The following is a 27,853-nucleotide window of genomic DNA, read 5'->3' on the forward strand; positions in this document are numbered from 1 at the left end:
GATAATAAGATGATTTTGTGGTATATTTGACTATACTATATATTTAAATGTATTTAAAATACCATGGGGGCGCATGGGTGGCTCAGTTGGTTAAGTGGCCGGTTCTTAATTTTGGCTGGGGTCTAGGGGTCCTTGTTCTTGAAACCCATGTTGGGCTCCGCCCTCAGCAGGGAGTCTGCTTAAGGATTCCTTTTCTCCCGTTCCCTTTGCCCTGCCTCCTACTTGTGCACTCTCTCTCAAAATAAATAACTTTAAAAAATACTATGTATGTATGCTAATGCAAAAATACTGCGCATATATATATATATATATACAGTACTATATATATATATATATAATTTTTATTGTTATTATTTTTAAACAACATTTCTTGCCTTGGAGGACCTCCTTCCCTTATTTATTTCCAGATTCATTTAGGAAATTAAGCAAACCAAAAAAAAAAAAAAAAAAAAAAAAACCAGCTAAAACCAGTAATCTTCCCTTCCTTGTATTATGGACTTTAAACCTGAAATAGATTTCAAATTTAGCTTTTGCCTGGCCAGCTGTCTTCATTCTTTCACTTTTGCAATCTGCAGTGAATTACTATTTTCAGAATAAAGATTCTAAACATTCCTGTGCTAGAAACATTCCTTGGGGAATGGAGTCCAAATATCATTCTTTACCCTGTAGTACCTGTTTTTGCTAAATTTGTGTTGGTGTTTGTATCATTGCATGATTCATAAGCAAACATTTAGCTGGATTCTTTTCCTCCTAAGCTGAATTTAGAAATGGTTAATTGCCTTGAGTACTTATATCCCATATAATCTCCAAATTATTTGTTGGCTCAGATGAGTTATTAAAAGAGAAAGAAATTTAATTGAAGGAGGCGGTGAAGAGGACACGTGGGGAGGAGGGAGGAACAGGCAGGGAGTGCATGGCTCGGGAGGGGCACATGGGAGTGGGAATTGTAGACAAGGCAGGGAGCCATCAGCATGAACTTTACCTGAAATTTCTTGTCACTTCCCTTTTTATTTAAAAGTGAGTATTAGTAAAAGTACTACTATGGCATTTTTCTCCTAATAATTCATTTTTTTTGGTCCAGTATAACTTGTTATACCAGGTATTCCTTTCCGTCATTAAGATTTAAATTTCCTATTTCTGGTAGTAAAATCATCTCTGTCAAGTGCAGGGAGGCTGCAGCTTTAATACCACTTCATGTCTGATAAGAAGGTTTTCTTTTGTAATTAATTTTCCCCTGCGCTCTTTGTGGAGAACAGTAGCCCACTGCAGAGAGGTTAGAATACCGTGGACTTTGGCTGTTCAGCTTAATGATACAAGGGAATAGCAAAGCAAGAATAAATGAGGTACTTTTTGGTGAGCAAAAAATGTGAACTGACTGTCAGTGTGAGATTGGTTCTAGGAGCAGTTAGCCAGCAGTAATAGGGCACACTTGAGTAATTGAATTTGCATAACAAGGCCTGCTGAAGAGATCTGACAGGCATAGAGATTTGTCTAGCTAGAGAGCTCCAGATGGACGTGACCATGCAGCAGCTGGGTGGCACGTTGCTCAGCATGGACAGCACCGCCCAGACTGGCAGCTGGACCCTGGCGACTGCAGGGCTGTGGCAGGCCAGCTGGTGGCTTCTGACAGCCAGTGGCCCTGTTAGAGAGCCTTTTCATAATGGCCTGTCAGGGTACTGGACCTGCAGGGACTGGCAGGAGAATGTCACAAGTCACCAGCGAGGGTTGTTAAGCTAAAGAAATCTGTCCCAGGAAAGTAGAGGTGGTCACTGTTACATCCACAAAGCTAACACTTCCCAGAGTGATGCCCTTCCTTTTCAAAGACTGTAGGCTTTTTTTTTTTTTTTTTTTTTTTTAAACACATTTGCTCTAGACTGCAGTCTGGATTATGTTGCATTCTTAAAACCTTGAAACTGGGTTGGCCACCTTCCTGAGGGTTCATGTTGACCATTAGTTAAGATGAAAAACAATATTACTTTGCATGTTTTCCCTCTTTCATATTTGTCATAAGGGCATACTTGTTTTCTAGGAAATCAGTGATAATTTAATAATTTATCTTGGATTTATTGCTCATAAGCAAAAATGACCTGTTTAAAGAATTAACTACAAAGAAAGTAAGTGAACTGGTATGAAGTCAGTGTGTCGAGGTGGACTGCATTTATGTGGAGGAATTATATAACCACTCATCTCAGATGAGAATAAACGGGAAGAAGGCCAGCTTTATGCTTGCTATTAAAAAGTTTACATCTGTGTTCTTAAATTGAGAATTTTGCTGTCTTATAACATTCCTACTCTAAAAAATCATGTAACTAGACAATACAGCTTTTTAAGGATAGGAAAACTACTTAGAAGCATTTTCTAGTAAATTGAGAAACTTGCTGTTACAAGCCCAAAGCTTATGTTTAGTGCAACCAAATTCTGGTGAAACAAAGTAGTTCATACTAGAGCAACTTGCACTTTATGACATTAAGAACAGTCTAGAAGAGTTACCATTTTTAACCTTCAAATTGGCGAAGATACAAAAGTCTGTTTTTAATAAAGGTAGGGGAAATATGTAGCTGCATAGACTGCTATTGGGGATGTAAATTATTTCAGCCAGTTCAGAGAACAGTCTGGCTATATGCATCAAAAGCTTTGAAACATGTATATAAATAATTAACTCCTCTAGTAATTCCACTTTCTAGACTTTATCCCCACAAATTAAGAATGTGTATAAAGATTTAGCTATCTGAATGTTCTTTTAGCATTGTTGAGAACACTGGTTGTCAGTATGCTCTCACGAACCTCATGTGTTCTCTGGCTCTCGTGTGTTCCCATGGACCTCCAGGGAGGCCATGAGGTCAACACTATTTTCATAATAATGCTAATATTACAGTGCAAATGGAATGGTGAGTAAAACTATAAGCCCTTAGCATGAATCAAGACATTGTGTGTTCTTCATTGTGACACACATGTAGTTTCGCTTAAGAAGGTCTTTGATGAAGCAATAAAATGTACTAATTTTATTAAATCTTGACTTTTGCATACATGTGTTTTTTTAATATTTTGTGTGATGAAATGGAAAGTATGCATATAACACTTCTGCCACAGTAGGTACTCTGGTTGTCTTGAGGAAAAGTGCTTTTGTGATTGACTTCCCTGCTGAAGTATCTACTTTTTTGTGGAACACCATTTTTATTTATGACAAGACATTTTATAGAAAAAGAACAAAGATCCTGTTACTTCAAGGAAAGCAACTGATAAAAGTATTTGTTGCCATGATAAAATTGAATCTTTTAGCAAAAATTAGAATTTTTGAAAATTTGTATCTGATGCTATGAGCCTGACAGCTTCCTAATGGCAAAGACTTACGATGACATTTGTTGTACTATTAAGGAATGTGCTATATAAAGAATTCCTAGTATGTGATATTAGGAATTTGGAAGATCTGCATAACTCACCGAACCACTGTTTTCCAAAAGACCATTGTATGATGTTGCAGAATTACACCTGAGTAAAAGATGCATTCAAAGTGCAAAATAGACAGATCTTAATGTGACAGACTGAAAAAAGTTCGTTGAAAACAATTTTAGATTACACATGTGCAATTGGTCTTTATTAAACCACCACGTGTCAAGTTTGGGTTTAATATCAAAGGTAATCACAATTGTCTGAAAACGTTATTAAAACAATCTTCCATTGCTTGCTTTGGCACATATACTAAAATTGGAACGATACAGAGAAGATTAGCATGGCCCCTGTGCAAGGATGATATAAAATAATCTTCCATTTGCCAACTATATACCCATATGAAATCAGCTTTTCCTTTATATATTTCAACCAAAACAACGTAAATCTGCCTTTGTATTCAAGCTGGTATAAAAATCTAGCGGTTTTCTATTAAGCCAGAATTAAAGAGATTTGCAAAATTGTCAGACAAGGATACTCTTCTCAGTAAATATTCTTTTTTTGGGGGGGAAAGCTTATTTTTCATGAAAGCATGTAACATATAGTGAGTTTATTATTTTTGAGTAAATTAAGGAATATTTTAAAATTTTCTTAGTTTTAATTTCTAATATAATAAATACTGACAGATGTAATCCACATAAGCAAAATCTTTGGGGTCCTCAATAATATGTAAGACCAAAAAGTTTAAGAACCATTGATGTAAAATAATGATGACTTGGAAAAACCTGATGCCCAGGAGGAGGGAATTAATAATCAGGATTTAAATCACATAATATGAATCAAAATGATAAATATTTGACATGAAAAAGTTTTATGGTGTTTTGTTAGGAAAAGGAGGTTGTGAGACAATAACACAATATGATTCAATTTTTGTAAAAAAAATATAAACTGTGTTTATTACAAATGTATTCTCTGACACTAAGGTATTAAGTAGTTTTCTCTGGGGAGAGAAGATAGAAAAAGTTTTAAAAATGTTATTCTAAGAGTGTTAGGGCTGCATCATGGATACTGTTTCCTCCTGGCTCTTGATAAAGGCATCTTTTTTTTCTAAGATTTTATTTTTGAGTGATCTCTATACCTATCATGGGGCTTGAACTTACAGCCCTGAGATCGAGTTGCATGTTCTACTGACGGAGCCAGCCAAGTGCTCCAAAGACATCTTGTTCTTCACTAGTTTTGTGATGTTGTCTAAGTTATTTAAATTGAAAATTTTCTCCTTTATTTTAAAAATTGGGACAATAATAGCCACCTGTTAGGCTTGTTGAAAGAATTGAGTTGTCATATTCCTGGGATATAATAGTTGATCAGTATTTATGCTTCTTCTAACATCTGTCTTAGCTCTAAGATTCTGTATGCCAGCCATGTATCTGTGACATTCAGTGGCTAATAAAGCTGCTCTTGAAATCAAAATAAAGGTCCTTTGAAAACAAGAGCATTTATCATGTGAATATCATTTTATTTCGGTGAAAAAGAGTTTTATGGAATAACGTCTGTAATTTAGAAAGTGAACAGCATCATACACCTGCCTTTGGTAGAGATAGGTAAAGGAGAGTTATTTTTTCATGAACTACAATTACATAATAAGTCCCCAGCCAGGTACTGTTACAAAGTAGCTGAATGCTTTACAGACATTATCTCATTTGATTCTCACTTATAATCCTGTGGTGTAAGTAGTATTTCCCCTAACCCCCCTTATTTTGTTTATGTAGAAGAGATTGAACAAAGACGTTAAGGAACATGTCTTAGCTATTTGTGGAGGTAGAGCAAATTCAAACCGAAGCCTGGCTGACTCTTAAAGTTTGTGCGTTTTACACATGTAATATACTGTGTCCGATTAAAGAGAAATGAAAACTACCAGATGAGCACAGGGAGTGGCTAGCTTAGCTCCTCACTGTGGCAGAGCAGCTGGATGGATTCTGAGGTAGGGAAAAGACTGGATTAAAGTTCATAAATTCTAACATCCCTGGGATTTAAAGACTCATTCCTCAGTGTTCAGTTAAATTAAAATAACGTATATAGGGGTACCTGTGTGGTTCAATCGGTTAAGCAGCTGCCTTCAGCTCAGGTTATGATCTTGGGGTCCTGGGATCGAGCCCTGCATTGGGCTCCCTGCTCAGTAGGGATCCTGCTTTTTTTTCCCTCTCCCTCTGCCTCTATTCCTGCTTGTGCTCTTTCTCTCTCTCTGTCAAATAAGTAAATAAAATCTTTTTTTAAGAAAAAGATTTTATTTATTTATGAAACATACACAGAGAGAGGCAGAGACATAGGCAGAGGGAGAAGCAGGCCCCCTGCAGGGAGCCCAAGTGGAACTCCATCCCAGGCCCCCAGGATCATGCCCTGAGCTGAAGGCAGACGCTCAACCACTGAGACACCCAGGTGTCCCAAATAAGTAAATAAAATCTTTAAAAAAAATAACGTTTATAAAACAGTGCCTGGTACATCATAATCATTCAGGAAGTGGAAGTGAATTACTATTAACTCTGTGACCAAGCCAGAAACTCCTGGAGCCATGTGAGTTTTGTTTTTGATTTTTAGAAAGATACTAACCTTATATTTACCATATATATTATGTAACATCCCTAGTAGAATCCAGGACAGCCCCTTGTAATCAGACACATTAATTATTTCTGCAGTGAAATAATTGAATATTCAAACTAAGCAGAATAAAGGGAGACTGTAAATAACCTCACCTCAGTTCAGGTGAGATTTTGCTGTAAAATGAGTGAAGAATATGTCTTTTACTTTTAGAGGTTTTTATATATCAATTGTAAGAAACAGATTATGGACTCATAAGGCATACAGTGATGTTTCAAAGAGAATAAAGAAGCATGGATTACCTACCATTTGAGGAACAGATAGTCAAATGATAGTTCTGTTCAAAAGAGACTCTGAGGGCACCTGGGTGGCTCAGTCAGTTAGGTGTCTGCCTTCAGCTCAGGTCAGGATCCCAGGGTCCTGGGAGATGAGCCCTCCATCGGGCTCCCTGGTGTGGAAGCCTGCTTCTCCCTCTCTGCCTGCTGCTCCCCCTGCTTATGTGCATTCCCTCTCTCTGTCAACTTTTTAAAAAATCCTAAACATTCTTTCTAAAAAAAGAAAGAGATTGCCTCTAAATCCTAAATCCTAGCAGTAAGTATTTTTGACCCCTAATCTCAAATACTAATTGTATCCAAAGAGAGGAAACAAGTACCTTTCATCTCTCAAATGTACTTCACTAAAAATAAAGTTGGAGACAAAGTCAAGTACTATATTTCTTCTAGAGGATTTGCCTTTATCAAGGAAACCATGAAAGGCCAAATCTGTTTGAATTGGTCTGTCTCCAGATTTCTATTTATAATAGAATCTCCTTTCTTTTTTATGAAAGTAGAAAAATGATATTCAGGTCTTCGTCTTTAAATGCTGAAAGACCCACAAATACTAAATTGCCCTGAAATATAAAAGAAACTATGATTTTAGGCTATGTTTGGTCATTCCTGAACAAAAGTAATCAAGCTACCTTTTGTAAGAAAAAGAATTGAGTATTTTAAAAGAAGGGAATTTCAGGTGTTAAAAGGATAAGCAGTATAGTTAATGACCGTGCCCAAGGAGTGAGAACTGAAGCAGAATAATAAAACAGTGTCTTCTTTTATCCCTGTCCTCATGTCTCCACTTCCTTTCCTATCAGTTTATGTTCCGTGGTCTATGATTATACATAAACAACTCTCTTTTGTTCCTCTTTCCTCCTATTGAATTAGACCCATCCCTGAGCAAATCCAGCTATTCATTTGCCCTATACCTGCCCTTGAGTAGCTGAACATGGTGGAGTAAACGGATGACCATGTTGGCCTGGTTGCTCTTGTAAATTAATGATCACTGATCTCAAGTGGATCATTAAGACTGCTTGACAGTCCATTCACTCTTTCCATTACCTAAACAATATTTCATACCTTCTCTTCTCTCTTTCAGCCGCTAGTAACCTTCCCCAATGTCAGCTGATGATCTTCCTTATTACTTTCGGAGAGAAGATAGACAGTTATGAAAGAACTTCCATAGGATCCTATGACCACATCTACTAACCTACATATACTCTGCCTTTCTGTTCCTGGATGAACCAACAGGGGTTTATCTGAAGCTAACCTCTTTACTTCCATTCTGATTTCTACCTCTCTTGCTTTCTCCCCACCTACATGAGAGTCTCAAAGAATTGTTTCTAATATGCAATTTGAGTTGATAATGACTCTACTAGAATATAAGCGCCACAAGAGTAGAGATTTGTTCTGTTTTGTTCACTGCCATATCAGTGCCTACATCAGAACCTAACATAGTAGACACCCAAACTTGGGTTGAATTGAGAGATGAGTGAGTGGATGCATGAATCTTTCTAAAAAGAAAAGATCTAAATTACAGTATAAACTCTGAAGAGCACAAAACACACCTAATCAATCATTTTTACCAAACATTTTGGTAAATACATTTTACCAATTTAGTGGCTAAAAGCTCACCAGAAATTTGGTTTAAAGGGTTTTCTACGGAATCCCTACAAATATGCTTATCTGAAAATTTTTCCTAGAATTTTTAGGCAGATCATTCTAGTTATCTAGATAGTTTTTAGTTCCTAGGAGCTGAGATTCTTTCTGATTCTAAGTGCTCAAGCTTTTCTTTTCAGATGGCTTTCATTGGTGGCAGTTTCATAAATGAGTGGATCTGTACAAATCGCAAGGTTCTTTTTACCCAACAGTGCTGCTCAGAAGACCTGGGTGTAAATACCTGCTCTCTCACTTTTTCTTATCTATTAAGGAGGCAAGGGATGATGATTCTTAGAGTGAGTTATATCTGTTGTGGTCTTACTATAATCGATTGCATTCCGTTCATTAAAATCAGGGGAAGAATTTATTTTCTTGACACCTCTGTTTCATGTAAAGTCATTGGAAAAACAACCACATATATTCTAATTTGGTTTTATCACTTCTTACCAAACCCTAGATATATGATCATTCAAATAGACTTCTGTGTATTTTGAAAGTTTACATGTGCAATATACTCGTGGTGTCGTTTTAGAATGGAAGTAAACATTATAGATTTACATAAGCTGTAACTCAGTAGCTTGGAAAGTGTCATAGAAACAGTCTGTGAACCTTACTTCCAGGTTTCTTTACTAATGTGAGTCAGATAGTAGTAGGATAAAAATACCTAGCCTCTTTTTTTTGGTGGTTGAGTTTTTATTTGTAAAACAACCCTCAGATGGAACTCAGCTAGGTAATTTCCATACATAATGCCCTGGTAGATACCCTAGAACAAATACCATTAGTGTGGTTACTCATTTACTTGGGAAGCTATTGCCAGGGAAAACTTAGAGCTACTAGGGACAGAAAGCATATATATATTATACCTGATTGTTAAAATGGAGATACAGGGTAACTCAGCAATATAATAATGTAAACTAATGAAGAATTATTCAGTTTATAAAATTTTAACTCAGAAGTTTTTAATAAAGTGTCTTTTATTCATCAGAGTACAAGGATTTATCTACATTGGTCTCTAGGTCAGAATTTTTCCTTCTTCACCCCCTGCCTAAAGACAGTAAAAACAGAATTCATGAAACATTTCTAAATAATCAGCATATAGGGTAAAAGCTCACCAGAATTTTGGTTTAAAGAGTTTTATAGATGGAGCAGTGCTTTGCTATCTAATTAATTGTTCTGTTTCTAATTTCAATTTATAGGCTCTCCCCCCAGCCTCCTAAACTTTTTCTTTTGGCTAATGCATTCATCTACACCCAAGTACTTTTAATAAATCTCCTGAGAACAGGGACATCTTCCTATGTAACTCCAAGACTATTATCACATCCAAGAAATTTGACATTGATTCAGTATCATCTAATAAAGAGCCAATATTCATATTTTCTCAATTATCCTCCAAATAAGTGGGCTTTTTTTCTTTTCTTTGATCCAGTGTCTAATAGCATTATGTTTCATTGTCATATGTCTACAGCCTTCTTTAATCTAGAGCAGTTCCCATACTCTCCATTAAAAAAAAAAAGTCTTCCATGATGTTGACAGTTTTGGAGTCCAGATCAATTATCTTAAAATTTTCCTCATTCTGGATTTATTGGGTTGTTTCCTTAATATTGGTCTCAGGGTAAACTCTTGGTTACCATAGAAAGCCTGATATAAATGAAATTTTTACAAGCTTGGCAGTCATTTATAGAGAATATTGACTTGTTCGGTTGTCAGATGCTTTTCTTAGAGGCCCAGCCTTTAAACCAGGCACAAAGAAGCAGAAGTTGGTTTACTTCTTGTAGATGCTGAAAACCTAGCTTATTGTAATGAGGAATATTTGGTTCCATTTTTAGTGAAGATCAGCTGTCCATTGTGTAAAATTACTAATGTGTTTTCCTGAAACCCAATCATAGGATATGCTTTTCTCTTACCTTTTGGAATCTGAAAATAACAGCATTAAATAACCTCTTCTGAAATTTCACATTTTCAGGTTTACCTACAGTTAAAAATGGCTCATTGTGTAAAGCAGAAACAGACTGAACTACAATTACACTGAGAAAAAGGAATCTTTCATACCAACATTCTTATACCTGTGCTCATGGAAGGAAATATGACATTTCAAAATCTCTGTTTTTAGATCCTTCTGATCTTATCTCTGGTTGTTTTTGAAACTTGTATATCAGAAGTAAATTTAACAGTGAGCTTTGTAACCAAAATTATATCTTATTCTAACCCCAGTTAATGCTGTCTGTTTAAAAAGATAAAGCAACTATTTTAAATGACACAATGAACTTACAAAATCGTGTATTTCCAAAAAGATGTTTCCTTAGTTGTAACCAATCTATATATTTAAGTATTGTCTTCAGTTCTACCTTTTCAGAGTCTTACCAACTCTCATTTAGCAAAATTTGCATAGGGAAAATATTTTAACTTAAAGATTTGGCTTTTATATTTTCATACTAAAGAACAGTAGATGTTAGTAACAGTAAGGAGTAAGTTTTTTTTCTTTTCTTTCTTTTTTTTTTTTTTTGAGGTCAGCAGTGTTTATATTAATCAGGTTGACATTTCTTGCTGGTGGGTCATGAACTGTTGATAATAGCATTAAATGGTGATTCGGTTCTTACAGAAGGTATAACTCATTATCCAGCTACTGTCTTAAATCATCACAGGAAACAACTGGCACCCCACACCCCCGTGTTCTGTAGAAATAGTACATGAAGTTTGCTTCTTTTGTTTACATCTTAAATTTATTGGAGGCTTAATTACATCATCTAAGGAAGCTGCAGCATTGCCACTACTTCAGAGAACCAGGATCAATACCATGACTGAATTGGGGGGATGAAGATATATACATGTAATTCTTTCAATACTATACCCAAAGTCATCTTTTCATAATGTGAGCCTTTCTGAAACTTTGTTTTAATAATGAATATACCTGGGTAGCAAGTAATAAAGTCAGATATGTTTACAGAATTGTAAGTTGGGTTTAACTTAAAACATTACTATAGGCATTTAAATACTTTAAAAATATAATCATCCTAAGGGAGAGATGATGTTTGGAAAGTTTGCTTTGTGCTATAGAAGTAGATCTCTTGAGAAGTGTCATTATTAGTTTTTTTTTTTTTTTTTTTAAAAAGGCCTCTGAGAAAAATTTAAGAAATAAGCTAGATTTTTTTTTAATTTTTACTTTTTTACAGTACTAGTCAATTGCCTTTTAACATAAACCTCAATAGTCTGGTATTCAGTGATCTGAAATTACCAGTATGTTTGAATTTTAAATTAAAACATGTTTTCAGCATGTCCCATGTGTATATAGGCAGTGAATAGATAATAGTATGAGTGTCATGTTAAGTTTGACCTAGGTTCTAATTAGAATGAATGAAGTTCATTCTATTATTATCTAATACAGTTTCTAAGTATTAATAAAATACTCCAAACACCCAGGTCAGAGTCCTACACATAGGGGTTCAGTCACCATTTGTTAATGAATGTGTGGAAACAAGAAAGGTGTTTTTTTTTTTACCACTTTGTATTTGTCACACGGAATGCATTTTAAAAAGAGAATGAGTGAAAGCAGTATTTTCCTTTATAGGGAAAAAATATTAACATTTCAGAGTAACAGCCTTATTTAGGTAAATAGGTTTTTGGAATGTATCCTGGCTGACTCTTTAAAAGAAACAATGTAGCAGTAGAAAATTATGGGCCACTAGAGGTCACTGTTTAGTAATCAACTTTTAATGAACCAGAACAGTCAGGAAAGCCAATAAATTACAGTGTGGATTTTTCTAATTATGAATTCATATTTAATCATTCAATGACAAGGTAACTGTGACAGTGGTTCTATGTATTTTGCATATGTGGTTATGCTAATAAACTATTATATTTCTCAGATGCTGGTCCTCCATCATTAGAGTGGTACACTGCTGAAGGCTTTGTTATCTAGTCCTAATGACTAATTATGAGACATAATTAACTTTGTTACCACCTCCACCCCTTTCATGGGCCAAAAGTTGTTTTAAAAATAAAGTTTCACTGTAAAGGAAAATTACATTTACATGATCGTAGATGTAATGGTTCTGGTCCATTCCTCCCTTGCTCCCTGGTCTGAAGTCTTCATATTTGTTCTTGGTTTCTCTTGCTCCCATCCCTGCTCTTCACTCTGTTTCACCTGGTTTCTTTCCTTCCTCCTTTGGGTCCCTTTTCCACTTCAGTGTGAGTCAGCTACTTTGTTTCCTCAGTAACCTAATGTTTCTTTGCAAGCTTCCCAGCCTTGATTCAGCTAGCAGTAGAATGTGCCTCTTACTGGGTATCTTAAAGGAGTCCCAGAGCAGACGACTTGGACCGAGCCAGGCAGTAAAAGGGAAGATCGGATGCATGCAAGCAAGTGTGCTACCCTTATTCGGGCTGCCGCCACCGCCGCTGTGAGCAGATGGCTCTCCTCAGCCTGTCCAGTGTGGAATCCATTCAGGAAAAGGCACATTTCCCTACTCATGTGATAACAATTTGTTTTCTTCCTTAAAGGCTAGGCTGGTTGCCCAAGAGGAGGCCTCCGAAACATAAAAAATTGGAAAATTTGGACACGTGCACATGTGTTTCCTCTCCTTGCAGGCAATACCACATTCTGCTCAGAGAGCAGGTACATCAGCATGTTGCTGTTCAGGCTTCCTCTGCTTCTTATTGCCTTCACGAACCCTGTGGCCAGTGTGCTTACATCCACCATTCTGGGATTTGCTTCTCTCTGCATCAGGCATGTAGCTGATACATTGTTCCCCCAAGCCTGCTCAGTCTTTTCAGCCTGCCCTTTCACACCGTCCACAGTCTGGATCTGACTGAATTTTCTATTCTTTTTTTTTTTTTACTACTTTTCTCCACAGGCCTTTTCTTCTAGGATTTTACTTATTCATTTAAATTTTTTTTTTTTTTTTTTTTTTTAAGATTTTACTTATTTATTTGAGAGAGAGTGAGAGTAGGGCTGGGCCACTCAGGTAGAGGGAGAAAGAGTCCCAAGCAGGCTCCGTGCTGAGTGCAGGGCCTGGTACAGGGCTCCATCCTACCCCCTGAGATCATGACCTGAGCCGAAATCAAGAGTCAGATGCTTAACCAACTGAGCTACCCAGCTGCCCCTCTACTAGGGTTTTTTTAAAGATATTATTTATTTATTCATGAAAGAGAGAAGCAGAGACATAGGTAGAGGGAGAAGCAGGCTCCATGCAGGGAGCCTGATGTGGGACTCGATCCCGGGTCTCCAAGATCACGCCCTGGGCTGAAGGCAAATGCTCAACTGCGGAGCTACCCAGGCATCCCTCTACTAGGATTTTTTTTCTTTTTTTTCCTCTACTAGGATTTTAATCTAATTTTTTTATCTTGCAAACTCGGCCCAAATGGATGCTACCTCCTATAATTTCCTCTTTGGGGAGAAGTGATCCTTCCTGTGAACTGCTATTAAATGTAAAGCACTTAACCATCCTGCCTTGTGTTATAATGACATATATATGTGTGATCTCTCCTCATCATACTGTATATCTATTAAGTCCAGGGATTCTTGGCAAATAAATTAAAAATACTAAAATTCCCAACCAAAAGACCCTTTTGTAGGGCGTCAAGATTTATAATTTTACGCTGGGAAAACTTATTTATTTATTTATTTTTAAAAGATTTTATTTATTTATTCATGAGACAGAGAGAGAGGGGCAGAGACACAGGCAGAGGGAGAAGCAGGCTCCATGCAGGGAGCCTGATGTGGAACTCAATCCCAGGACTCCAGGATCATGCCCTGCGCCAGAGGCAGGCACTAAACCGCTGAAGCACCCAGGGATCCCTATGCTGGGAAAATTGAAAATAATTTTATAATGCTAAGGTTTGTGAGTTGTGGGTTATCCTTTATTGGAAATTTTTTTCACAAAATATAGACCTTTGTCCATTAAAATGAGTTCTGTCTGAACACCTACAAACTAAGAGTCAACTTGCTTTTCCTGATTACCTACATTGTAATACCACTGAGACTACAAGAGTTCTTTATTAAATCTCCTGGGAGAAAAATGTATTTTATACTTTGAAGGGATGTTCCTTACATTTGCATAGTTCTATCTTGAAGAAATTGAGAGTTTAGTTAAAAATAACTTTTTGCTTATAAATGGTACAAATTCCTTGTGTTTCTATAAAAATAAGAAATGTGGAAGATATGTGGATTCTAAACTTGAGCTGTTTTTTTCAATGATTATTTCCAGTGAATGTAGTATATAAATTCCATATTTTTAGAGCATATCCTGGAGGCTTAATAAGTAAAAAGTTTCACATGCCTAAACCTATGTATGTACTTTATTATAATAGAAACTGATTTACAGGGGTTTTGTTTGTTTATAAATCAAATGTGGAGAGTCATCAGTTCGAATTTGAATGTGCTTTTCCTTTGCAACAACATCTAATATATTTAGGTCCCTATTTTCAACCCCAAATATATTCAGTCCAGAGTATTCTGGAATTATGATGCTATTAATATCACGTTGCTGCAGGTAATGATTTAGAGATCCATCTTGGGATCCTAGTCCTTCTTGCCCCTTCAGAAAACCTCACTACTTCCCCCTCTTCTTCCTTCTAAGCTGAAGGATGTAAAATTTCCTGTGGGAACTCATATCTTCCAAAATTTCAACTGTGTCATCCCAGTAGAGTTTTCCTAATTCTGTATTTCTATCATAGACTTTTCTACTTTGTAGAGATGCATTTTTATTTCTTGAATCCCTTAAGTCAAACTCATTCTCTAAGTCAAACTCATCTTTTCTATAAAACTAGTTCTTCTCTTGATTCTCTTATTATAACATACCACAGTTTCAGATTTTCTGATCTTTTAGGTTCAGACTCTGAGAATAGCACTGTTCTCTTTTGTTGAAGAGAAATATAACACAAGCCACATGGGTAATTTTAAATTACTAGTAGCAGCATTGAAATGTAATAAGAAACACAGTTGAACGCCATTTTGTTATTCTTTTTTCTGTAATTATGTAATTAAAGACTTTATTTTTAAGTATTCGCTCCACCTAGTTTGGGGCTCAAACTCAATCACGAGATCAAGATTTGCATGCTTCACCAACTGTGCCAGCCAGGCACCACAACATCATTATAATAATATATTTTGTGTAATGTAATATAAATACAATTGTATAATTTCCTTGTGTAATCAATATAAAAATTATTGAGATATTTTACACCCAATTTTTCATAATAAGTCTTTGAAATCTGGTGTGTATTTTATACCTAAAGCACATGTCATTTTGAACTAAGTGTATTTCAAATTCTCAACAGTCACATGTGGCTAATAGCAACTATCCTGGATACTACACAGCCTTTAGATTGTTGTTATGTATATTTCTCATCAGCCAGTGCATGTTGTGGATCTTCATTGTCAAAGTTCTTCAGTGCTTGCATGGAAATTTACAGGTTTGTCCTCCTTTCCTTTCTTCCATCCTTCTATTCCTATTGTGAGGATTGTATATATATACATATATATAATATAAATTGCTGGGTTGCAGTAGGTCATAGTCCTTTTAGGAATTGACACTCTAGTAAGTGAGGTGGACATGGAAAAAGACACTGTATTACAGTGCATATTGATAATTGCTGTAAGAGAGGTATAAATGAGTGCCATGATAAATTGATGTTATAGTTTGAGTTATTTATATTTATTGGATTGACTTCTAGGCCAGTTGCTTTCCTGAAGAGCCTGGTAGGTATTTACCATGCATTATGGAGTTAAGTAAGGACGTTCCAAGAAAAAGAGATCATTTTTGAGGATTGGAATTGGAAAAGAGCATGGCATATTTGAAGATCAATTTAGAGTCAGTATATCTGGAGTTTTAATTGTTCCAAATTCAGCTATTTTTTCTTTTCTTTTCTTTTCTTTTCTTTTCTTTTCTTTTCTTTTCTTTCTTTTCTTTCTTTTCCTTTCTTTCTGAATGGAGGGTAGGTACAGAGGAAAAGAGAGGATCTCAAGCAGGCTCCACACCCAGTGCAGAGCTTGTTTCGGGGCTTGATCCCACAACCCTGGATCATGACCTGAGCAAAAATCAAGAGTCTGACACCTAAGCCAATGGGCCACCTAGGCACCCCTGTTTACTGTTTTCTAAATAAATCCCATACTTTTATGCTTTTATGTATTTGCTTTCACAGTTCACTTCACCTGGAATTTCTTTCTCTGCCCCAAGTCATTCCCTACCCCAGTATATCATGATCTTAATCATCTTTAATGGCCCATATTGATCTGATCTTTTTAGTAAAGTTTTGCCTACTCATTTTTCCTAGTTTCAGTCCACAAATGCTTGTAAGGTTTTCCTCCTTTGAATTTTGAATACTTTTTATGGCAGTTAATTTTCTTAGTATTAAAGTTAATTTTTCTAGTGAAATAACTCTTGTTTGATCACAAAACAATTTGAACAGGAATCCTGTCTTAATTATTTTTTATATCCAAAGAGCCAAGAATGGGTTGAAGATATATATAGAAGATATTCAGTAAATACTTGATTTGTGTATAGTAAATATTTTTTATGAGATGTTTCAAATAAGCAAAACTAAGTAAAGCATAAAATTAAAGAGATCTAGAGATTCCCAGTACTTAATGTTTCCTTTTAGATTACTTTCACGGAAAGTAGTCATAAACTTGATTAACTACTATATCTAGTTAGACGGAATTTCTTGATTTTACTTGTAAAAGTAGATGCCATAAAAGCAACATTCTATTGTAAATTTTTAGTGTAATACAGGTACTAATGGTAAAGATGAAACCTGTTTTATTATCAGAAAAGAGTTAAAGATATCCTGGCATAAAAAATAAGATGGAAATCAATCTTTCCTTTGACATTTAAGGACCCATTTTGTTTCTTTACATAACCATCTACCGCTTCAGGCAGTATAGTGGATTAGGTATGTTAAAATGTCCTCCTGTCATAAAGCACCCAGGTGCTGGATAAATTACAACAAGCATACTTTAAATGCATTTCAGATTCCTCGAAAAATAAGGGAAATCCTCAATGACTAAATAACGGAATAGTAACTTGAAATCAGAGTGAGGAACTGAGAAGCTCCAGGGACAATGTTGATTCCAAGAACCAGGGGTTAAAGTTGTTAATATTCATGGGCCAAGAATCATATGAGTTTAATGGGAAACTAGGCCTTGTGCTCACACAAAATAAGAAAGCTGATCCCTGCATCCCTCTCCTCACCTCCACAAGCCAAAATACCCAGAGGCTATTCCCTCAGGGAAAGGGGTGGTCTGCTGATAAAGGGGATTAACTGGTAAATCTGTCTATGCTGATTATAGGTCATAGAAAATAAAATCTATCAGTCTCCCCTGATTTTTTGTAATTTTGTAATTTTGATTCTTATGGGTGTAGAGTTTAGATTTAAACAGTGCACCCAATTGGGAAAACACTCAACCAATATATTTAAGGGCTTTTTTTTTTTTAAAGTAGCCTCGAACCCACAACTCTGAGGTCAAGACCTGAGCTGAGATCAAGAGTCAGATACTCAACCTACTGACCCACCTAGGCACCCCAGATTTTGAGTTGGTAAGGCTGGCAGGGCCTGTCATCTATAAAAAGAATAAAAATTCTTTCTGGAGAAAATAATCTTAATCCAGGATTCTCAAATATTAAGCACAGTAGATATGAGCTGACCAAAGAAAGAAAAAGAAAACCCAGACTCATAGGAGGATAAGTCACCAGAGCAAGAGTCAACAGGAACAAACAATTTAATATCTATTAACTACAGATACTGAAGTTCCCCAAATAGAATATAAAGTGACTATATATAAAATGTTTAAAGAAATAAAATATGGAATTAAAAATAGATGGGCAGGGAAGAAGAGAATATCAGAAAAGAGTAATCAAGTTTGGAAAAAAATTGAAATTTAAAAATCAATAGATAAATGACACATAGGAGCTGAAGAGAAAATTAGTGAATAGGAAGATTTTTAAAAAATATTTTATTTATTTATTCATAAGAGAGACAGAGAAAGAGGCTGAGACAGGCAGAGGGAGAAGCAGGCTTCCTGTGGGGAGCCTGATGTAGAACTTGATCTCAAGACCCTGGGATCACAGCCTGAGCTGAAGGCAGATGCTCAACCACTGAGCCACCCAGGTGCCCCTAGGAAGAGAGATCTAAAGAAATAATCCAAATGTAATACCGAAAGATTTGGAGATGGAAAACATGAAAGAAATGTTAAGAGACATGGATTGCTAGGAAGAAAAAGTCAAACATGCATTTGAATAGAGTTCCAGATGGAATGGGGGCAAATGGTCAACATGATAATGTCTGAAAATATTCCAGAATTGATATAAATCCTCAGAAACAGGAAGCACAAGATACACTAAATAGGAATTAAAAAAAAGAAATTTTACTAAGTACATGGTTGTAAAACTGCAAAATACCAACAATAAAAGACAAAAAAGATTTAAAATAGAAAGATAAATCACCTACAAAAGAACAAGAGTTTGATACCCAACTTTCTACCAGCATTATTGAGGTATAATCTGGTATAATGAAATTCATCCATTTTAAGTTTTAGAGATTGATGAGTTTGGACAATTAAATATAATTATGTAATCGTCACAATTAAATATAGAATATTTCCATCACCCTAGAAAATTCCCTCATGCACCCTGCTTTTGAAAGATTTTGTATATATATATTCTTAAATATTTTATTTATTTATACATGAGGGACACACAGAGGCAGAGACATAGGCAGAAGGAGAAGCAGGCTCCCTGAAGGGAGCTTGATGTGGAACTCAAGCCCAGGACCCCAGGATCATGACTTGAGCCAAAGGCAGATTCTGCTCAACCACTGAGCCACCCAGGTGTCCCTGAAAGATTTTATTTTAAGTAATCTCTACACCTAACATGGAGCTCAAATTTACAACCCAAGATCAAGAGTCACATGCTCTACCAACTGAGCCAGCTAGGTACCCCTCCCTCATGCCCCTTTGTAGTCACTCCCTCCCGCCCAGTTCTAGATAATCACTGATGGCTTTTTGTTACTATAGTTTTGTCTATCCTAGAATATGTAACAATATCATGCAACTATGCCTGTGGGATTCATACAATATGTAATCTTTTGTGTGAGTAGCAGACTTCTTAAGAACAACAATGGAAGCCAGAAGGCAGGGGGGATCAGTCAAAGTTGACAGATAACTTGTCAACTTAGAATTTACATCCAGCAAAACTATTCCTAAAGAATGATGGAGATATTCCAGTTCTGGGTAAGATGGAGTGAAAAAACACTGCCTTTTTTCTCCTACTAAATAGAACTGAAAACCTTGGACAGACTGCATGGAGCAGCTATTTGAGAACTCAGGAAAGTAAATAGTAGGTAGCAGGTAGATTGGAGAAGGGAAACAGAATCTGAAGTACAAAAGCTCTGCCAGCAAATTCTCTGAAGCCCTTCCCCTACCTTTGTGTCTCTCAGCCTGGATTCAAAGAGAGTGTGAATTCTGGAACTGTGCATGGGTATAAACAACAAAGGAACTTTCTAGTCTTAAGAAGCAGGAACAGGGGCCCTATGAGACAAAAAGAAATGGGAAAAAATAACTTTTTTTTCCTCCTAGCACTGCCACACTGACAGTCCTTACTCCGGAAACTGGAATTCTGTGGTAGCAGTGGCTGCCATGCAGACACTTAAAAATTTGAGCAGGGAAATCCTTCTCTCTTACCAGAGGAACTATGGTCCAAAGAGTAGGGAGGAATCCCTGTTGCTTTTTACTTTCTTTATTCTTCTTCTCCTTGGTCCCAGATACATACTCTTTTTCATGAATTGTAGGACATTATAGGCAGAGGACCAAAAAGGGAGGATTGGAAGTGAGAGTACTGGAACGTCAGTTGGGAAGTAGTTCATAGGAGAGAATTCAAGAAAAGGATCCCATATGTTGTATAAATTGTTGTGATCCTCCAGAGTCATACAGCATGGATCTCATCCTAAATAGCATACCAAAGCATGTAAGAACTTTATGGCCAAGTGTCAGACTGGCTCCTGGCTAATGCACATGTAGAACAGATTAAAATAGTACTGCAAAGACTTTGAAAACTGAACTCACATTGGGACCAAAGCCCACAAAAGGCACATTGCAGTTTGGTTTGACCCTAACCTGGTTGGTTGCCTGGTAAACAAAGAGGCAAAACCCCAAACATAATATTCTTCATAAAATTTGAATAAGACCTAGAGTCTCATATAATATTCCAGATGTCTATGATATGAAAAATTACTTGACATAGGAAGAGCCAGGAAGTCTGATATATTCTCAAGTGAAAAGATAGTCAAGGGATCCCTGGGTGGCGCAGCGGTTTGGCGCCTGCCTTTGGCCCAGGGCGCGATCCTGGAGACCCGGGATCGAATCCCACATCGGGTTCCCGGTGCATGGAGCCTGCTTCTCCCTCTGCCTGTGTCTCTGCCTCTCTCTCTCTCTCTGTGACTATCATAAATAAATAAAAATTAAAAAAAAAAAGATATTTAAGATGTCAATCCTGAAATTACAAGGCAGTGACTTTAAAACAGCTATTATAACTGTGTTCTAAGATATAAAGAAATAGAAGCAATTAAAACCAAATTAACATTTTATAACTGAAAAATACTAAAACTAAAAATATGAAAGGAAAAAAACACTGGATGTATTTAAAAGCAGAGTGGATATGACAAAGGAAGGAGTCCGTGAATTTGGAGACAGAAATGACTTAAATAGAAATTATTCATTCTGAGCAACAGAGAAAAAAGGCTTAGGAAAATAAACAGAGCTTCATGATCCTTGAGGTAATATCAAAAGGTCTAACATTCATGACATTGGAATTCTAAAAGAGATGAGAGAGTGTGGTACAGAAAAAATACTTGAAAAAAAATGACTGAAAGCCCACCATATTTGACAAAAGACAAACTTATAAATCCAACCAACTCAGCCTGAAAAAGTATAGACTCAAAGAAACTCATGCCCAGCTCGAGTGAAATCAAACTTCTGAAAACCAGAGCAAAAGAAAAAAAATCTGGAAAGCAGTCAGAGAAAACTGGTGCATTATAGGGCAACAATGATTGGGAAGACTTCAGAGAAACCATGAGTCCCAAAGGCAGTGGAATAACACTTTGCAGTGCTGAAATCAGAATTCTGTATTTGGCAAAATGTCCTTCAAGAATGAAGGTCAAATAGGGAAACTCTCAGCTAAAGGAAAAACTAAGAATTGATCTCCTAAAGACGTATTCTAAAAACATTAAGTACTGCACCTAATAGAATAGCCTTAAAATGTAAAATGCAAAAAAAGTATAGACTCACAAGGAGAAATTGACAAATAAGGGACACCATCATGGTGGAGCAGGTCAGTATCCCTCTCTTAAGCAATTGATCATCAAACAACAATAAAAATTGATCAGGAGATAGATTTGAATAGCACACACAATGAAGTTGGTCAGGAGAATGTATATAGAACCTGTTACTTAGAAATTGAATAAGAAATGTATTCCTCAAGACTTGGAAAAGTTAGGGGCACCTGGCTGGCTCAGTTGGAAGAGCATCTGACTTTTGATCTTGGGAGTTTGAGCCCCTAGAGATTACAAAAAAAAAAAAAAAAAAAAAAAACCCTTGGAAAAATTATTAAAAATTAACCACACAGTAGACCACAAAGCAAGTCTTCAGTACTGAAGCATCTATATCTTATAGATTGCATTCTCTAGCCACAGTGCAATTTAATTAGATATCAATAGCAAAATAAATAAATAAAACATTTCTATACATTTGAAATTTAAATCACTTTTCTAAAGAATTCATATTCTTTAGTCAAAGAAGTTATATAATATTTAAAACTATAAAGTGGGGATGCAGCTAACAAGGACTTTTAGGAAAAAGTAAATCCAACTTTTGAATGGAATTTGAAAGTATAAGGAAGCAAGCTGAGTATAAGAAAAAGCTTCTAGAAATTAAAAAAAATTCCTAAATAAAAATAAAGTATATATTGAAGGATAAAATGAACTCAACAGCATCAAAAACCAAACAACCCAATTTAAAAATGGGCGAAGGACTTGAGTAGACACTTCTCCAAGAAAGGTATACAAATAGCCAATAAAATATTGAAGAAATGGAGCACCTGGGTGGCTTAGTTGGTTTAAGCGTCTGATTTCAGCTCAAGTCATAATCTCAGGGTTCTGGGATTAAGCCCCATGTTGGGCTCCAGGCTCAGTGGAATCTGTTTCTCCCTCTCCATCTGCACCACCCCTGCTGTGTGTGTGTGCACTCTCTTTCTCTCTCAAATAAATAAAATCTTAAAACAAAACAAAACATGCTCAACATTATTATATTTTAAAGATTTTATTTATTCATGAGAGACACACACACACCCACAGAGGCAGAGACCCAGGCATAGGGAGAAACAATCTCCATGAAGGAAGCCTGACGCGGGACTCAATCCTGGGTCTCCAGGATCATGCCCTGGGCTGAAGGCGGCGCTAAACCACTGAGCCACCCAGGCTGCCCACATGCTCAACATTATTAGTCATTATAGAAGTGCAAATCAAAACCACAGTGAGATACCACTTCACACTCATTAAAATCCAGGCTTTTATGAAACAGCAAGTATTAGTGGAGATGTGGAGAAATTGGAACCCTGGTGCATTGTTTGTGGGAAGTAAAATGGTACACCTTCTATGGAAAATGGTATGGTGGTTCATCAAAAAATTAAACAGAGTATGACTATATGATCTAGTAATTTTACTTCTGGGTATATACCTGAAATAATTGAAAACAGGAACTTGGAAAGTGTTTAACCAGTGTTAACAGTGGCAATTTTTACAGTGGCCAGAAAGTAGAAACAATTCAAGTGTCCATTGATGGATGAATGGATAAACAAATGTGGTATGTGCATGCAATAAAATGTTATTCAGCCTTAAAATAGAATGAAATTCTAATACATGCTATAATACGGATGAACCTTGAAGCTGTTAGGCTAAGTGAAATAAGATAGACATAAAAGGACAAATACTGAATGATTTCTTCTCCCCACTCCCTTTCCTCTGTCAGTCATCAGTCTAATCTCTGTATTTATAGGTATCATTCTGTTTTTTGTTTATTTGTTCTGTTTTTTGTTTCCACATATGAGTGAAACCATAAGGTATTTGTCTTTCTCTGATACATTTCACTTAGCATAATACCCCCCTTTTTAAAAAAGATTTTATCCATTTGAGAGAGAGCATGCAAGGGAGATTGCACCAGTGGGGGGCTGGGAAGGGCAAAGGAAGGGGAAGAAGCAGGCTCCCCACTGAGCAGGACCCTGGGATCAGGACCTGAGGTGAAGGCCAATGCTTAATGGACTGAGCCACCCAGGCACCCTTAGCATAATACTCTTTAGGTTCAACCATGTTGTTGCAAAAGGCAAGATCTGAACCTTTTTATAGTGCCATAATATTCCATATATATATATATACACACACACACATATACACACATACACATACTACATACTAACCACATCTTTCTTATCTGTTTATCTGTCAGTGGACACTTAGATTGCCTCTCTGTCTTGGCTATTGTAAATAATGCTGCAGTAAATGTAGGGGTGTCTATATCTTTTCGAATGAGTGTGTTCATTTTCTTCAGGTAAATACCCAGTAGTAGAATTATTGGATCATATGATATTTCTTTCTTAAATTTTTTGAGGAATCTTCATATGTTTTCCACAGTGGCTGTACCAATTTATATTCCCATCAACAGTTTGTGAGAGTTCTTTTTTCTCTACATCCTCACCAACACTTCTTATCTTTTTTATTTTAGCCATTTTAACAAGTGTAAGGTGATCTCTCATTGTAGTTCTGATTTGCTTTTCCCTGGTGGTTAGTGATGTTGAGCATCTTTTTATATTTCTGTTGGCTGTCTGTATGTTATCTTTGGAAAAATGTTATTCAGGTCCTATGTTTTTAAATTGGAGTATTCAGTTTTTTGGTGTTGAGTTGTATAAGTTCTTTACATGTTCCGGATATAGTATTTTCTAACTTGTACAGGTTTCTATGATATTCCTCACCTTCTGTTTCCATTAACAAATAAAGAAAAAAACTTCTAGTAAAATTTTAGAAAATTTAAGTAAAATGCTATTTGTTATTTTCTACATTATAAGACTTCCTCCACTTCTCTTGTTGCTGAAAATTTCCTACTATCAATTTATTATATGGTTATTATGCAAAGAGCTTAGGACCTAGGGGAAACAAATAGGTGAACAACTATAATAGTGATGTGATCAAATAAAATGTGTGTGGAGGATGCACGGACAGGCTTACTGAGTACTTCTAGGATGGGAGTTAGAAATAACACTTAAGGGACGCCTGGGTGGCTCAGTGGTTGAGCGTCTGCCTTGGGCTCAGGGTGTGATCCTGGGGTCCTGGGATTGAGTCCCACATCGGGCTCCCTGTAGGGAACCTGCATCTCCCTCTGCCTATGTCTCTGTTGCTCTCTCTGTGTCTCTCATGAATAAATAAATAAATCTTTAAAAAGAAAACACTCGAGCTCAACTTTTGAAGAATAAGTGGATTTTTGCTAGCTAAGCAGAGCCTGAGATGAGTGCTAGAGTTGAGAGTGAGTGTGGGTACAGTATACCAGGAAAAGACAGCATGAGTGTAGGGAGACAAGAAAGATGAAGTTCAGGCAGCCCTGGTGGCACAGCGGTTTGGCGCCGCCTGCAGCCTGGGGTGTGATCCTGGAGACTCGGGATCGAGTCCCACATCAGGCTCCCTGCATGGAGCCTGCTTCTCCCTCTGCCTGTGTCTCTGCCTCTCTCTCTCTCTCTCTGTCTCTCATGAATAAATAAAATCTTTATTCATGAATAAATAAATTATCTTTATTCATGAGAGACAGAGAGAGAGGCAGAGACACAGGCAGAGAGAGAAGCAGGCTCCATGCAGGAGGCCCAATGTGGGACTCGGTCCTGGGACTCCAGGATCACACCCTGGGCTGAAGGCAGACGCTTAACCACTGAGCCACCCAGGCGGTCCTGAAGTTCATCTTTTGTACATGGAGAAAAGAAGGAATCATCTTGTTTGACTGGAATACCATTTGTTGGGTGTTAGGGGCTGAGAAATTAATCTAGAAAGGTGAGGTGAAATCAAATTTGGAAAAACCTTGCATGCCATCCTGAAAAACTTGTAATCTTGAGGTAAGTTAGAGATGTTGAAAGATTGCAAGGAGATGAATAAGATGCATAGTTCTCATGGCATTGGTGACAGTGGGTTCAGGGGAGAGTATGCAGGCAGTGGAAGACCAACTAAGGTGTTGCAATATTTTAGGTGAAAGATGAACGAGCCACAACTAGAGCCAGTAACAGGAAATGGAAAGAAAAAAATAGGAGAAAAATAAAATATGGTTTGTTAAGATGGTACAGTAAATTCGTGTTTCAATGTATGTGTTCTGTTCAAAGTGCATGAAAATCATAGAATATAGTAGTAGAATATACAAGAAAAGAAGTAGGATGTGGTTGTGCTTCCAGGTAAGATACATGTCTCCATGAACCAGAAACAGTGGAAATACAGTGTATTAAGCCAATGCTAAAGCCATTGGCTAGCTAAGCTCTGAGTCTAAAACTGGGTAGTAGTTGCTGGGAGTTCTGTTCCTGGGTAGAAAGTGCTCCATGTGAAGAATGAAGACTGGTCCCAAGCACACAGCTGGCCGACTGTGAAGCTCAAATCCCCTGCTGACCATTGCCTCGGGCTATAGTTCTTAACAGGCTTTGAACCTAGGACATGGAAAGACATTACAGTGGTAAGACCAGGCACTGAACCAAGCCATCTGTTGGCTCTGTGGATCTGATCTGTGATTTCCCTAATATCCCTAAAGAGCAGGAACCCCGACCCCCAGCCAGTTTAAGAACCCATCCTAAATTGGGGCCCGGGAAGCCAAAATAGACAACTGTAAAATCATATACAGGGAGAAGTGAGTACAGATGGCCAGGGCAAGGGTAGGGTAGAGAGTAAGCAAAACGTTTTCCATTTCATTCCACAAGCCTGCAAACTGAAATCCTACATACTTAAAAAAGAAGTTAGCCAACAAAATAATCATATCTCAGGAATTATTAAATGATACACTTTAGCAAGAAGAAAAATTCAATCTAAGTAGAGAGGCAGAGAATATAAGGAACAATCATGAGCATAAAATGATACTTGAAGTCAAATTATTAACTAAGTATTGGCTATTTTAAAAACCTATTTTTGTGTGTTTAAAAAAAGATAAAAAACTCTGGACAATAAGACTTACTGTGTGTGGGGGGGTAGAGTGATGTCCCCTGTTTTAATGTGTACTAAGGTTCACATTGTGCGAGAGAAAATAGAAATCCTGAAAAACTTCAGGATGTTAATAGAAAAATTATAGTTATATGTTTAAAGTTTTTAGGGATTATCATTTAGAAGAATAGAAAAGTGATTGATAGCTTGCAAGGCCCACAGGAAAGTAAAAAGGAACTTATAAGACTTTTATCAATACAATAAATTTAGGAGGGAAACAAGGAAAAATGAAGGTAAATATAAAATATGTGTTAGAAATATGTCTAATCAAATAAATGTAAGCAAATTAAATTCACTTTTCATGAAATTAAGCTTAAAAATCCACCTATGTACTCTCCATGAGACATGCTCAAACATCTTTAAAAAGGAAAAACTATACCAAAAGGGAAAGAAAATGCAGTGAGAAAGTATTAACTGAAAGAGAAATTTCAGAACAGAATCAACAGAAATTAGTAGCTGGATGTAGAAAGATAGGAAGAAGTCAAAGAATTCTAAGGTAGCATTTCCTGAAACACAGTCCCAGAGAAAACTAATTCTGAGGATGTTCCTTGAAAAAAAAAAAGGAATTTTGTGATCAAGTAAATTTGAGAAATGGTGCATTTTCCTATCCCCCTCTTGGACATATTCATGGTGCATATTTGCTTATTTAAATAAGCCCTTACATTCGTAGACATTTGTTTAACTTTGTTTAGCCAGGTGTGTGTTTTACCACAAAATCTGTAATCAATTTGAGGGACTTCAGTGGAGTTTGGAAATGACTAGGAAAGCTCTCAAATGAACAGAAGAACTTCAGGAACCAAGAATTGAGCGCTTGGTGGTGCTAAAAACACTATCCCCCCTATTTTCTGTCTTTATTATTTGCTTCTTTCTGTTATGCTTTGCATGTCAACCTCATTATCTTACTGCATACACTTTTCACGTGAGCCCTCAGCAGCCATAGCTTAGCAACCCAGGGCAGAACTCTCAGCTTTGTTGGATTTGCTTGGCCCCCTGGGCTAGCTACTGGTTGTCCAAAGGATGGGATGCCTTTATGGTCCATGAGTATAGCCCTATGGCCAGAGGGGCAGGATTTGTTAACAGGAGGATGGGAAAGCTTATTGGCTGGAAACAAACAAAACATGGCTACCACATCACTGTAAATACCATTAATATCTTGTGGCAGTATGTTCTAGGAAACTGACCTTGAGAAATGCTGCCATGGGAGTTCTAGTGTTTGGAATCACAGTAATGTCTTGACTGAGAAAGGACACGCAGGAGGAGGAACCTGTTTGGGGTCTGCACGAGGAGAGAATGGAAAGACAAAAGTTGCTTGAACATGTGGAGCTAATTAGAGTGGAAATATTTTGTTTTGTTTTAGATTAGAAGATTTTTGAGTCTAGAGACTATTAAAATACCGTCCTGCCTTGAAGCTACCTGGCACAGTGCTCTGTACTGTAGTAGGAGTTCAGTAAAGTTGAATAGGTATATGAATTAGCTGCAATAAATTGATCAATCTCACAAATTAGGAGAATTGGAGAGGAGATATGTTTTGTAGGTGAGGGCGCTGAGGCTCCAAGTGGTTCATTTGCACAAAATAATACTGTTAGTGTCAGAGCTGGGGTTTGAGCCAGGTCTGCCGTGCCTCCACTACGCTGCTGTGTTCTGTGCAGGCT

At 36.8% G+C, this 27,853-nt stretch overlaps 1 protein-coding gene and 1 non-coding gene across 2 annotated transcripts in view; both read left to right on the top strand.

Annotated features, from left to right (window-relative positions):
* HIBADH (3-hydroxyisobutyrate dehydrogenase) overlaps positions 1–27,853 on the top strand; it is a 107,989-nt gene that overhangs the window by 50,861 nt on the left and 29,275 nt on the right. The gene's annotated exons all lie outside the window — the stretch shown is intronic.
* On the top strand, positions 3,679–3,782 carry LOC144289264 (U6 spliceosomal RNA). The gene has a single exon (XR_013357239.1). It is a non-coding gene; the product is annotated as a U6 spliceosomal RNA (small nuclear RNA).

The sequence above is a fragment of the Canis aureus genome, chromosome 18 (genome assembly GCF_053574225.1).
Source record: "Canis aureus isolate CA01 chromosome 18, VMU_Caureus_v.1.0, whole genome shotgun sequence".
Lineage (NCBI taxonomy): Eukaryota > Metazoa > Chordata > Mammalia > Carnivora > Canidae > Canis > Canis aureus.